General features: G+C 39.6%; 1 protein-coding gene and 1 long non-coding RNA gene across 3 annotated transcripts in view; one reads left to right on the top strand and one right to left on the bottom strand.

The window, feature by feature from the left end:
- Positions 1-13,610, top strand: part of LOC308558138 — a 62,190-nt gene extending 48,580 nt beyond the window's left edge. Inside the window, exon 3 of the long non-coding RNA XR_013998962.1 lies at positions 13,313-13,610. This is a non-coding gene — a long non-coding RNA (uncharacterized lncRNA). The remainder of the gene's footprint in view (positions 1-13,312) is intronic.
- COL8A1 (collagen type VIII alpha 1 chain) overlaps positions 1-13,992 on the bottom strand; it is a 149,657-nt gene that overhangs the window by 36,033 nt on the left and 99,632 nt on the right. The gene's annotated exons all lie outside the window — the stretch shown is intronic.

The following is a 13,992-nucleotide window of genomic DNA, read 5'->3' as shown; positions in this document are numbered from 1 at the left end:
AGTACCTGGTGTACATGACATGCTTGCAGAATGTTTTGGAGCCTCTTCCAGATAATGTAGCATTTCAAAGGTGGTATATATTTATATCAGATGCATACAGTTTCCTTTTCTATTTAAATAAAATTATTGAAATAAATTTAAAATGAAATTATTAGTTAAATTTAATTTATTCTTTAAATAAATTTTAATGATCAAGTACATTTAAATTGTTGTTTCAATATATTTCTACCTGTACCCCTCCCCAGGTTTATTCAATCGTTGTCTCTGCATACATGTTGGAGGTATAGTTCTGGAGAGCGAGTCTGGAAGGAGGGCCAGAATGAAACTAGAGGATGTTGTCTGATTATTTTCTGCCTGTCTTCCAAAGAACTCCTGAGTTAAAAATGCATCTGGCTCCCATTTCCTGCAGAGTTTTGCTTATTTGACATGTTCAAGAAATCAATTGATCCGACTTCAAACAGACTGTGTTTTGCTGGCTGTGTAAAAGCCCAAAACCCCCATCTATGTCACTCCCAAGTCTGGACTTCAGCAGCAGCCAGCTCCTTTCATACCTTAGGAAAGGACTTCTTTTTGGCTGCTTATTCTCTGTGCTGAGCCAAGTGTCAGGCTGGGAATTGAGGCAATAAATCTCTGTGATTCTTCATATTTGGAATTTCTTCTGTTGCTTCTGATAAGGAAATGACAGAGTCTCTCAGCTCTATGCATGGAACCTCAGAGAAATTTGTAATCCACATCATGTTTTGCTCACAAAATGGAAAACAAAATGTGCTAAACCTGGCTTTGAGTTAACCCAGATGGTTTTGAGGGCTTGGGTAGTGAGTATAGAAATTATCTTTGTTCTTAACTGGATTGCACTTGGAAATTCCTCTCTATCTTAAAATATTCTGATTTAATCATTCTTAATGTGTGTATGTGTGTGTTTGTGTTGGGTGGGGGTGGGGGTGAGGGGGTGGCAGTAAAATTCTTCCTAGGTGAAGGTCTTTGCAAAGGTTCTTTCCTGTCTTCCTGTAGTAAGAACATACCTCACTATTGGTGCATTCCTTTCTTCACACACTCCCTGCATCTACTTTGGAACTTCCAAGTTTCATACTAAGTCTCAATAACTGACTGAAATGAATGTGATGGGGGAATCAGCAATTTCTCAAAAATGGAAAGATTTTCCCATGATCTATCCACATTCTCTGAGCAGCCAATGCAGGTCTGGCTAACTCCCTGCATGATCATAGCAAAAAGATATTCTCAAAATAAAACAAGGAAAACATTTTTTTTTTTTTTTAAAGAGTCTCCAGTTGATTTTGAGTATGTTCTGTCCAACAACATCACTGACAACATTCACTTTCTGGCATTTTAGTGGAAGTGGTAAAAACTACTTGGAACAAAAGGCCTCATTCAGCAGCAGTTCCCTGGCCCTAGCTCTTGTTTACCTGAGACCCATAACTGCAAACAAAGAGAAGGAGGTCAATTGTCCACCTTTAGAATTCTGCAGGAGTTTGATTGGCACTGATATGAGGTCAACTAGCAAGTGGCCCCTTCCCAAGGAACCATGGTTTTGAGCCACACTGTATCCCATTTAAAATGAGTTTCTTTCTCTCTCCTGAGTCTACAGTCAGCTCCCAATTTTGATTTTGTTGGCAAAGGGTAAAATGATCAATGGTTCTGACACAATCGCCATTTTGAGTAAGTTGGCCTATCTGTTCTTTTTACTATTGAAATAATTTGCTTGATGTTCACTGATTTAACTAGCTCTTTTGGTGTCTTGTAGATACAGCTTTCTGAGCTAGTAAAGCGGAGTCCTTGTGTGGCTAAGAAAAACATTGGCTAATGTAAAAATCATGTACATGTGATCTTGCAATGTGTTTCTTACTTATGTTTGAACATGGGTGTGTCTGATGTCCTAAGAGTTCATTTCAAACAAAATATTGAAGCCACAGAGCAAAATATATACCCAGACTTTCCATTTTAACCCTTAGTTTTCCTTTTTCCTCATGTCTATGCTATGACTTGGGACTGGGTAGACTGGAAATCATTCTGGGTTAGAAGTAGTTCTTTCACTTTTTTACCCTTCCAAAATTTTTAGAAGCTCTGAGAGAACTAAAAAATTATATTTTTTATATACTTTTTATTTTGCATTTATGATGAATTTGTAAATGCACTAATTTAAAAAATATTTCTTTGGTGTCTACTGTGAGTCAGGTATTGGAGATACAGTGACAAATAAGACCTGTAAAATTCATGTTTCTCATGGAGCTTATATTTTAGTGGGTGGAGCTAAATAAAAAATCAAACCAGATCGTTTAGATACACAGAAGGACTATAGAGAAAAGGAACAAGCTCTTGTGGTAGGATGGGAGTGAGATTGATGCTACCTTAGAAACGCAGTTGGGGACAGTCTTCCTGAGGTGTCAACTGAATACGTATGACAAAGAAGCCAGTCATGTGACTCTGTGACTACGTGTAGGTAAAGTACTCAACAAGCATCAAGGTTAATTGTGAAGATTAAATGAGTTAAAATATATAGAGTACTTAGAGCAGTGCCTGGCATCCATAAATGCTGACAGCTTTTCATTCATTAAGTTCACTGAGTGTCCACTAGGGTCCAGTCTCAGTACATGAGATGCATAGAGAGTCCTGACTTCAGGCAACTCACTGCCGACACCAGTTCAGTAATTCTCAATGGGTGGTGTATGGACCATTCGCATCTTACTCATTGGTCTTCTTTGTTCTCAGGCTCCTGCCCCAAGGAGTCTGACTAGATAGACTTGGAAAAGGGGCCAGAAATCCCTATTTTCTACAAGCTTGTTCCAGTTGATTCTTAGGCCCACTAAAGATTGAGAACCATTATCCTTTGGATAGATTGTGACTAACCCGTAGTTCTCTTCGATATGGTGCATGTTACAGCAGCAAGTGCAGTTGGTCCTGAACAACACAGGGGTTAGCGATACCAACCCCTAAACAGTCGAAAATTCCCACATAACTTTTGACTCCCCCAAAACTCAAGTTGTCTCTCAGTATCCACAGGGGATTGGTTCCAGGACCCCCCATGGACACCAAAATCCATGGATGCTCAAGTTTCTTATATAAAATGGCATAGAACAATGCATACAGTTGGCCCTCCACAGCCACGGACTGCAACCACAAATAGAAAATACTGTTTTCAATCCATAGTTCGTTGAATATGTAGATGCAGAACCCTGGGATATAGAGGGCCAAATGTGTATTTATTGAAAAACATCTGCATATATAAGTTGACCGGTGCAGTTTAAACCCATGTTGTTTGAGGGACAACTGTATAAGTAATTGCCCCACTGCAAGGCGTACTTCATAATACTTAAGAGTAGCTCTGCCCAGTTTATGGAGCCTTAAATGTCATGGAATTATGTTTCATAATTAGCATCCTGTAATCCTTATGCCTAATTTTCTTGTTGATCTTGAGCTGGCTGAGGATGTTGTGTGTTTTGGATTAACCTGCTCTTGGCCATGGTTTGGAAGGTTTGCCTGACACTCTTAAGTGTCATTTAAAACCTGCCAAAGAAAAAAGGGCTTTTACCTTTTAGAAAGAATGTGCCAACCAATGTTTTCCAAAGGCTCTTGTATTCTGAAAGAAATTCTATTTGTAAGTAGATTGGCCTAACTGAAGTTACTCCCTTGGGCTCTTCCCCATACTTATTTTTAAAGCACAATGTCACCAAAAGGAGAGATGAGAAATATTTATTCTCTCTCCTTGGCTTTCTACTAGAATGTATCCTATTCATTTTCTCACTTTAGAATGACTTATTTACATTTCTAAAAGATTTAAGGATCTCAAAGAACGTTGGATACAAGAACATATTCTTGCTGATCTACTCTAGGCTGAATGATAAGAGACTCTAAAATCCAGACTAGATTCCAGGCCAGCCTATGTTGAAGGGTGAGGCTTCTGTTTCCCCATCAAATACTTTCCTAAAAGGATGTTTCCCATCCAAGTCCTCTTTCATTTCTTATTTTTCTCTCTTTACTATATTCCATTCATAGCTACTCAATAGCTATGGCCACACAGCATGATGGCAGTGAAAAAAAAAAAGGTGTCTGAACATGAGGTCAGAACTGGTAAGGATGAATGAACTAATGTAAGTTTAAGGCAAATTGGAATCTTAGGCATGGATCTTTGAACCTTGGAATTGAGTAGGTGGTCAAAAGAAATCAACTTTGGGGGCTGCTAGCCTAGCAATCATTCATGTCTTTTTAAAATTCAGATTAGTAATGCCCCCTCAAAAAAGAGTGTAAAGAATGGGTAAGAAATGTAGACCACTTTAAAACTGGTGAAACCAGAGATAAAGATCTGATAATGCTCAGTCAGTGTCAATTAATGATACAAATAGGTAGGGAGAGAGAACTCAACTCTGACACCAGAGGAGAGCAGTGTGTAGACAAGAGCGGCTCCCTGGGGAGAAAACTTTCTCTTGCAATTTTTATTAGGATTCACCTGACAGCATGGATTTTTGCATAAAAACAAATAGGAAAAAAGAATCTTTCTATCCTTAGATTTAGCAATTTATTCAAGCTTCCCCCCTCCCCCATTCATTCAACCAAGATTTTCTGAGTGCTAAGTGTGTGCCAGGTACAGTTCTAATTGTTGGGGACACAGTGCTAAAGAAGACAGAAAGGTCCCTTTCTTTATAGAGTTTATATGCTCATGGAACTTTATTTCTTCTTCATCTATAAAAATGACCATAGCTAATTAGTATCCATCAGACAACCTAAAATGTTGAAAAGGAGCCATTCTCTGCAAAAGTGGGGGCCTGACAAAGGAACTACATTTCCTTGGAATATGGTGTCCCTTCAGTTGTCTCTGCATATGAGTCAAATGATTTCTGTGTGCATTTTACACTATTGCTTACTTAGTTCTGGCTCTATCCTGGATTTACGGGTGATTTTGGCTAAATCTTTGCTCCCCAAAGTGTTTTCTTGTTCCTACTGATCAAGCATGGGTGATGTGATGGCACTATCCCCAAAGCTTTGAGGCCAATCTCAGTACAACAAAGCTGTCTGGAAATTCAAGACTCTGGTTCCCATAAAAGAGCCACTGGTTCACAAACCCAGCACATTTCTTCCTGTTTCCACTATAACATTTCTTTCTCAAGAGTATAAATCTCATGCAGATAGTTAACATTCCTTTGAACTTAACCATGGACTCTTACCTTGTACTTCTTAAAATAGCGAAGAGCTAAGCTTCCATTACTCATATTTATAAACATGTCATAAATGGAAAGCATGATTTTATAATTATCTGGTCAATGGGTCTTTGAAACTATTTTACAAAAGAACACTTAGAAACATCACACCGGATCAGGCTGGCTGGTTCAGGATTCTATCTCAGAGTGGGATTCCATTTGGTGGCTGAATAGCATTGTTGCTATGTATGCATGGCCCATCCTAAAAAGGTCGTGACATATCATAAAGGTTCTTGAATTAAAAATTCTTTTCACTTAAAAAAATTAATTCTGAAATCAAAATAACTAGTACATTTAGAGGGTTATAAATTTCTACTAATTCTAAAAACAACAAATTCTACCCCAGGCTTCTCTATTTTGGAAAATGATAATATTTATTCAGTTGTTTGGGTTCAAAGTCTAAGGAACATTCCTTTTTTTTTTTTTTCTTCTTCTTAAATATATCTTTGTTGATTTCAGAGAGAGGAAGGGAGAGGGAGAGAGATAGAAACATCAGTGATGAGTCATTGATGGGCTGCCTCCTGCGCGCCCCTGACTGGGGATCAAGCCTGCAACCCGGGCATGTGACCTCACCGGGAATCAAACCATGATCTCCTGGATCCTAGGTTGATGCTCAACTGCTTAGCCACGTCCGGCCGGGCTAAGGGACATTCTTTTAAAAATTGATTTGCATTAAAATTCTGAGAGTTTATGTAGTCTTATTGTAAAGTTAAAATTTATTTTGACAAATGCATGATAACATTTTAAATTTAAGTTTTGAGGGAAGATATTGTTAAATGACTGCATGGTCACGAAAAATAATGTTGAAAAATAATCCTATTTCCCAAAATACAGTTTCACAAAATTATTGCAGCTTTTAAAGTCTGACTTTATTTGAACAGCAACAATCCTTTTTTCTCCCTTCTTTTTCTTTTTTTTTGATTGTGATAGGAACAGATAAGATGATATCTACCCTCTTACATTTTTAAGGCTATAGCACAGTATTGTTAGCAATAAGCATGATGTCTTACAGCAGACCTCTAGAATGATTCATCTTGCACACCTGACACTTTACACCCATTGAACAGAAACTCCCCACTTCCCCCTCCCCACAACCTCTGTGACCACCGTTCTATTTCTACTTCAACGAGTCTGACTGTTTTACATATCTAGAAGATGTTCTTGGTATCTATTTTTCTCACATGCCCGATCCATCAGCAAGTTTTAGGGTCTCTCCATAAAAGCTTATCCCAAACCACTATTACTAAGGCACCATCATGTTTTGCCTAGATCAGTGTAATAGCCCCTTAACTGGAGTCCCTGCCTTCATTCTTGCCTCAGGCTAATCTCCCTAGAGAAACCAGTAAAGATGTAGACCAGGCCTTGTCATTCTCTTGTTCTAAACCCTCCCGTGCCTCCCTACCCCAGTTTGTGTAAACTCTGAGCTCCTGTCACAACCTGCAAGTCCTGGATGACCTGGCCCTGCCCTCCTCTTGACATCTCCTTAGTCACTGTGCTCTGGCCAGTGTCTCTTGTTCTCTGGAATTAGCCCATCTGGCTCCAAACCCTGGGATTTCCCACTTGTGACTCCCTCTACTTAAATTGACTTTCAGATCTTTGTAACGTCTGGCCTTTGTCAGACCTCTGATCAAATGTCACCTCTTCAGAGAGACCTGCCCTGATCATCCAGTTTAAAGCAATGCTCTCAATCCCCACGCCTCCAACATTCTCCATTCCTTTCCCTACTTGGGTTTTCTTTATTACCAGACACTGTATTACATATTTATTTGTTTTCTTGTTTATTGAACTATCTCCAACTAGATAGAATGTAAGCTCTGAAGGGGTGGAATGTCATTTTTGGCTTCATTCACTATTAAATTCCCCAAACCTAAAACAGTGCCAGGCACGTAGTGCATTCTTAACACATGTTTATTGAGTGAATTAATAAAGAGCTTTTGCTATCTTTAAAGTTGAATTAATCTTTTACTTCCCTCATATTTATATAAGAAACTTCTTTCTAACTCAAGTATCAGAAGATAGTCATCTGATGTGAGGATTTCATTGTTAAAATATACTATAATTGTGGGGCAAGCATATGCCTAATAATTAGGACATATGTATCCTCAATCATTCACAAGGAATCTCAGATAAAAGAACTCTGGAGGGAGGGGGCGTTGGACCTCAACCCACCAGCAAAAATGTGACTTTTCTTCAGGAATCCTTTGTTAAAGACCCTTGGTGGGAAGAACAGGCAGAGCTCAGGTGCATGGGCCATGTGTAGCATCCGGGAGAGAAGTGAAACATAGGCCTCCCTGGCTGAGGTCTTCTCTTCTCTGTAGACTCCATGAGTGGTATTATTTGCTGCTAGCTCTTCTGTACAATAGACCTGGAGATCAAATCTGCTGTCTTACTTTGGGTCAAGAGGGACCGAAAGTAGGTAAATGAGGTACTGGCATCCTCCCACACCACATCAAAATTACAATTAAACTACAGAACAATCATCATTCAGAACTGCCTGAAATCTAACTGAATGGAGTCCTACAACTAGGGATTTACAGAAGCCACATTAAGACTGGTAGGAAGTATAGAGACGCAGAATGGCTGGTCCCACAGCCACATGAGGCTGATAAAAATTGGGGGGGGGGATATCTTGGCTGCAGAGGTCCCCCTTGAAGAGCAAGGAGTCCTGGTCCCCCAGCCCAGGGTTCCAGTGCCAGGAAGAGAAGTCCCCATAACTTCAGGGTGTAAAAAACAGTGGGGATTTTGGCTGAGGAGATAGAGGGCTTCTGGGGTCCCAGGCAGTTCCTCTCAAAGGGCCTGCATCCGGACTTACTCAGACTCACTCGCTCTGAGCTCCAGTGTTGGGCAGCAGCTTGAAAGGCAATAGCGACATACGGGGAGGAGCTGAATTGTCTGGCATCAGGGTGAGAGCTGGGGGCGGGGGATGGCAGGGGGGTACTTTTCTGCCACACAAAAGTGCTGGCAGAGGCCATTGTTTCTTTGACGAGCCCTCTCCCAAAAGAGCCCGGCAGATGGGTGCCATAGCTGAGACTCCATCAAGCTGGCTCACATTGTTGGCCCCACCAGGTGATTCCCTGAGATCCTGTCCCACCCAACTTGCAAGCTCATTCAAGCAGTTTCCAGTGGCTTTTCCATGTGAATGGCCTGTCTTGGATCATGTTTCAGACTTTCCTAAAATCTCTCAAACAAGCAGCATCTGGCCTTGGTGTGTCCTGTACCTCTTGCTAAGTGGCCCCAGGCCCAGCACTAGCAGCAGCCGGCATTGGTTCACAGCTTGGCATTGCCCGGGCACCCCCAAACCCAGCACAAGTAGCAGCCATCTGCAGACTGCTTTGTAACTCATGCCAGGTAGCCCCAAGCAAAACACAGGTGGTGGTTGATCTAGGCCTGCATCTCCTGGGAGGCCCCAGAGCCAGCGCATCCAGTGGACAGTTCAGACCACATTGAAGCACCACCATCCAACCATCTCCATAAGTGACACACTCAAGGGGCTAGCTCAGCAGGCACCAGAGCCCTGTAGGAGTAAGTCCTGCTCTGTGGGGTGGGCCCCTGCACAGCTGATCCTCCATGGTGGTTGGTGGTCATAGCCAGTTACTGCAGTCAATTTGCCTGGGGGTAAATTTCTCCCACTGACATACCAATAGCAATCAAGGCTCAACTACATACAAGAGGAGGGTGCACACAGCCCACACCGCATCACACCTGGAGCGCCCAGCTCGGGTGACCAGGGAGGCTGAGCCACTAGACCCTACAGAACACCTACTACCTAAGGCCCCTCTACCAAGTCTGGAAGACATAGCAGCTCTACCTAATACATAGAAACAAACACAAGGAGGCTGCCTAAGTGAGGAGACAAAGAAACACGTCCCAAAAGAAACAAACAAACAAAAAAGAACTATACAAAATAGAGACAAGCAATCTACAACCATGATTACTTTACCTAGCGAAGTTATCATTTAGAAAGGAAGGACAGATAAAGAGATTCCCAGGTGGGAATAAACTAAAGGGGTTTATCACCACCAAACCAGTATTACAAGAAATGTTAAATGTTTAAGAAGAAGAAGAAAAAAGATAAAAAATATGAGTGAAGTGGCAATAAATATATATATATATAAACAATTGAATCTAAAAAACAAAATAAACGAACAAGCAGAGCAGAGACAGACTCATAGATACAGAGAACATTTTGACGGTTGCCAGATGGCAGGGGTGTTTGGGGGATGGGTGAAAAAGGTGAAGGGATTAAGACATACAAATTGGTTTTTACAGAATAGTCCTGGGGATGTAGAGTATACTGATTATTAGGCAATACAGTCAATAATATTCTAATAACTATGTATAGTGTCAGATGTATATGAGATTTATCAGGATGATCACTTTAAGTTATATAATGTCTGATACTGGTGTGTACACCTGAAACTAATATAACATTGTATGTCAACTGTAATTAAAAAATAAAAAATGATTAAAAAATGAAATAAAATAAAGTAGAAAAAAATCTGCTTTCTTAGCTTCTTTTCCACATTGCAGGATAATTTGAGAAAAAGAAAAATGGTTACTGCCCATCATCTCCTTATTTGCTGTTGTGATTACATTCACTGGATAACTTCAGTAGTTACTCTAAAATTTAATCTGACTTTAACAAACTCCAAAACCATGTAAACTACCTTTTTATTTTTTCTAATAGATGAAGAGAGTAGAGCCCAGAGAGGTTAAGCAACTTGTCCAAGGTTGCAGAGCAAGTTGGAAGTTGATTCCAAGTTGGCGTTCTTTTAGTTTCATTATGGTCTTATGTAGGTAGAAAAATCTCTTTAGTTATTGCACACAGGCTGATTTCACTTGAAAGGATCAGAAAAAATTAATTGCTTCAGTTTGTATTTTATAAAAATTTTCAGACCGCTTCTGGGAACTGATGGCCATTTACAGGTGCCAATTGTTTTAGTAAATATTTTAGATCGTTGATATGAAAGAGGCAGGCTAGAATAATATTTCTCCAGGAGCCATCTGGGTTCAATCCCAGTTCTACCAGTTTACCGGCTGGGCAACCTCAGGCGTGTTTCTTAGTTTCTCTGTACATCTGTAGTTATATTTCGTGTCTGTAAAATGGGGATAATAGTTGTATCTATCTCATTGGGTCCCTGTGAATAACTGAACATATATAAAGTATTAGAACAGTGCCTCACACATAGAAAGTGTTTCTATAAGACTAGAGTATATCGGAGTTTGCCTCAGGAGTTCTCATCTTGAACATAGTTTTGTAAAAAAAGTTTCCAAATGAAGCATCATTTCATTCTATAGTCTCTAGATGCAGTAACCCAAACCTGTCACTAGATGGCAATTGTGATCCATTGTGACTTCAGCTTCGGTGGAGCATTGTGAACTCAAGCTGTCTCATCCCCACAAGGTGGGGGGGCCTTTAACAAAACTGCAGGCTCTTGGGAGGCACCCACATGTGCCCAATTCTCCTTATGGCCGTCCCACAGAAGCCTGGGTTTACCTGCTTACATCCTATTGTGAATTTGTGTATCAGGAGTACTGTCATCCGGGTGACAAGAGGACTGTCACAATCCTGTGTTAAGATTAACCAATGGTTCTCAAAGTGTGGCCCCCCCAATCTCCCTCCCCCACCTCAGCACCCAGGATTTTGTTTAAAATGTAAATTCCTGGGCCCCTTCTCAGACCTGCTGACTGGGAATCAGTGTTTAACAAGCCCTACGGATTGATGACTGTGAGGCCTGCTAAAATTTGAGAATCGTTGAGATGAACCAGTGTTTAGCATCATATAAATGTTGGCACTGGGCAGGTCCTCAGAGAATATTTGGCCTAACCTGCTCATTTTGCTGGGCAGGAAGCTGAGTCCAGAAAGTTAACTGACTCGCTGAGGACACAGTGCGGCAGAGCCAGGCCTCATACCGCTAAGTTGTATCTCCCAGCTTCCCTCGCCACGCCCTGCACACATTTTCCCCTCAAAACTGAGGCCTCCAGATACACACATTCTAGCCTGATACTTATTCATAAAGAAAACCCACTTATCTATTTATACAGGAGTTGGTTCATTCATGTCAACAGACATTTCTACAAGAGACATGTAAATGTGTGTGTGACGCATTGAGTGTAATACATTTTCAGTTGTGTGTGTTGGAAGTGAGGGGAAACAAGTAAAAAAAAAATCATGTTCCCAATTGCTAGAAGTGTATGTACAGGGTCTCCCGGGAAATGGGCCAGTGCAACTAAGTCAGGCATTGGGAAGACAGGTTAAGAGGACAGTTCAGAGCTGAACTTTGAGTGATGCATAGGAGCTCATCAGGAAAGGACATTTGGAAAGAGGGATCAGCAAGTGGAAGGGCGTGGGAACCATGAAGCAGTGTGGGCAACTGCAAGTTTGGTTTGTTTGAGGGGAATGGTGTATGTGGAGAAGTTATGTTATAAAAAATAATAATACTACTAATAATATATGACACTTATTGAATGTTAACTATGTGCCAAGTACTGTACTAAGAATTTTGCATCAATTATTAGTTGATTTAATCTTTAAATAACTTTTAAACTGCTCTTATTCCTACTTCATAGATAACAATAGAAATGCATGTACTGTCTTATTTTCCTTAAAATCAAGTGTTACTATTTCCATTTTTTAGACAGACACTGAATTTAGAAAAAGAACCTTAATAATTACCTGTTCCAGGACAATCTCTGTAATGGGCAGTAAGTATGTATTTTGGAGGGATAAAGAATATAGTTTTAATACATATAATTTTATGATAGGCATATTTTCCATTAATGCATAAAATCAGGAGGATTTTGACATTGTTTATTTTTTAACTTGAGGAATGAATGTCCATTATTCTATGGTCTACCAGCAACTGTGGAAGTAGCCAATTTCTCAGGATAATAGATAAATGTGTCTAAAGAGTGGCAAAGAACACTCCTTTCAATTATTTGGTTCACTGAAGAAAGGACGCTGAGTAATGAATGATCTGGTCTGAAATCATTGGCTTTGTTATATTTTTAATTTTTACTTTATACATGGTCACTGTGAATGTGTTCTTCATATATTGTATGAATATTAGTCAATATTAGCATATTTCTTCCTTGCACAGGCGTATTTACAAATTATAAAGTTCTGATAGGATTTGAAATACCTGGCCCTTCCTAGGTAAGCTTCCAGAAATTCCTGGATTCTGTGGGATATTTTTTAGTGATTTCACTTTTTCCTGAGAAAATAACTTTTCTGTTTCATACTTTTCTCATCTGAAAAATATTGGTATTGGATGAGATAATCTAGAAGGCCCCTTTCAACTCTAACGGTCTGTGGATTTACGATTTAATGACTAAATGGCACAAATAATTCATTTCTGAGCTGTCTCTGTAGTAAAATTTTAGTGCTGTTTCCATAAAAGAGGTTATCAGACCAAATATTTCTCCATGCATTTTTAAATGGGATGCCTAAAACAGCTCTGTATTTTACTTTTTAGGATCACTAAGGCCTTATCCAGCTCAAAAATGTGATTATATGATATATTCCCACATGAAATTTTACACATCTCAGAGGCTAAGACTAAGGCCAGTTTTAAGTAGATGCCATTAGATATGATTGATGACCAGGTTTGTCTTAAGATAGAAGAGGTGCACTTTGCACAATGCTCTGCTTTTTTCATTCTGCAATTATAACTTTGAGTTTTAAGAGCTCATGTTACAACCTTGATCTTTACATTCATGTTCACAGCTGAGAGTAAACTGCTTTCTCAAGAAAGTCTAGGAAATCCAATCCAATTTTCACCTTCCTTTGTCTAGAGAACTTGAATAGTCTCCAAGTTGCTTTATCTTGAATCAAAGGAAGGGCAATAACTGCTAGAAAGAAGAGCCTATAAAACATATTATTATTTTAAAGTTTTATGATCAAGAACAAAATTTGCAGGCTTTCTCCCTTGCAATCAATTTTGGAGTTGATTAGAATAATTTTTCTATTCACTTATTATAAAAGCAATGTATGTTTATTCTAGAATTATTACACAGAAGTGTAAATAATGACGTAAAAGTAGCTAAAGTTCTGCCATCCACAATTGGCTATTGCTAATATTTTTCTTTTTATTTCATTCTAGGTAAGCATGAACATTAAGAAATTGTTAACAAGTTATACATTAAATTTGGAAGTCTTTTTTTCTGTGTTAATCTTCATCTGAGGATATTTTTCCATGGATTCTAGATAGAGTGGAAGGGGGAGAGAGAGAGGGAGGAGAGAGATACGTCGATTGGCTGCCTCCCGAATGCGCCCTGAATGGGGCCAGGAATCGAACATGCAGCCCAGGCACCTGCCCTGGACAGGGAATCAAGCCGCGACCCTTCGGGGTGTGGGCCATGCTCTAACCATTGAGCAACACGGATCAGGGCTATATTCACAAGTTTTAACTTCTACCTTCAAAGGTAAATATATTATTATTATTGTACAAAAAGTTACAAAACTCGCTTTCACAATTTTGTGATTTTCCTGGCCATTTTGATTTAGGTCCCCTTTCTGTTTGTTTGTTTTCATCCCTCCTTTTTGCAGAAAAGATTTAAAGTAATTTTAGCTCACTTTCCTCTAAGTGGGTATAATATGTAGAGGAAAGCAGACCTCTGAAATTAGTACTACATACATATACATATATATATATTTAATGAGACCTTTGCTTTATAAACAACAGGTAAGTTTTAACGTACTGGGGGACGGTGCTATAGAGAATTCTCTCGTAACATAAAGAAACCCTTTAGAAAGCGAGGAGGAACTCCTCCTTCACACAGG

The sequence above is a fragment of the Miniopterus schreibersii genome (genome assembly GCF_964146895.1).
Source record: "Miniopterus schreibersii genome assembly, chromosome: 5".
Lineage (NCBI taxonomy): Eukaryota > Metazoa > Chordata > Mammalia > Chiroptera > Miniopteridae > Miniopterus > Miniopterus schreibersii.
This window is presented reverse-complemented; position numbering and strand designations above follow the sequence as displayed.